Source organism: Volvox carteri (genome assembly GCF_000143455.1).
Source record: "Volvox carteri f. nagariensis unplaced genomic scaffold VOLCAscaffold_4, whole genome shotgun sequence".
Classification (NCBI taxonomy): Eukaryota; Viridiplantae; Chlorophyta; class Chlorophyceae; order Chlamydomonadales; family Volvocaceae; genus Volvox; species Volvox carteri.
In genome coordinates this window covers 2,217,760-2,218,768 of record NW_003307547.1, presented here as the reverse complement: position 1 = coordinate 2,218,768, position 1,009 = coordinate 2,217,760, and positions in this window count along the sequence as shown.

Sequence of the window (1,009 nt, the reverse complement as noted above, 5' to 3'; positions counted from 1 at the left end):
GGCTGGCGGCGGGACTCAGGAGCACGCCAGGCATCATGCGGGCTGCACGGCGTGTGAAGGGGCGCTTTCCAGCCGCCAAACGCTCAATCATGATCATGGTAGACCGCAGCATGCCGTCCGTATCGGCCTGCACGCCGCGGAGCTCACGCAGTAGCTGTAGCACATGTGACGTCAGACGCTGTACGACACCGGTGGCCGTGGCGAAGATGATGACGCGGTCTGGCGGCAGTGAATTGATCTGCTCAGCGACCAGCTCGCCCCGCGGCGTCGGGATACCGCTGCGGTTGCGGCTAAGAGAGCCAGTCGGCGTCGACGCCAGGCTGGCGGCGGCCAGAGACGACGCCGTCGCCGGCATGATTTCACCAGGAGCGCCGCTGACCAGCGTGTGCAGCCGCGCGGCGGCTGTGGCTGCAGCGCCCATGGAGCGCATCTTGTGGATCTGTGGCCGCCGAATGCCTGGAAGCTCAGGCGCGGTGGACGTCATGGTGCCGGACGGGGACATGGAGGCGGCAGCGGCGGGGATGATCTCTGACGCTGCTGTCGCCGTCGCGTCCGTCGGGGCAGCTGCCGCCGTCACTGGCGGCGAAAGGGCAAAGTTGACAGATTCGCCGCCACTGCCCTGCAGCTGTACTGCAGGCGGAGTGACACCGGGATACTCCTGTGCCGCCGCACCGACGGGGGCATGGGGCGCGCCCAGCAGTCCGCCAAAGCTGCCCAGCGTCGACGGTACGGCATTGAAGCTCATGCCGCCGCGCAAGTGCGACTGAGAGAGGTGATGCGGCAGCATGCTGCGTGCCGTCCGGCTTCCGGTCAGCCGGGACGGCACACCACCACCACCACCACCACCAGCAGTATCTGCCGCCGCGGCCGCCGCAGTCGTAGCAGCGGCGGCGCCAGTATCTCCTTCGAACGGTGTTTCCATCGATGCAAACCGGGCGCGAGTCTTGGCGCCTTGTGGTCTCGAACGGCCGGCACGCGGCTGTTCGTCGGTGCCGTCGTCGCCCTCTGG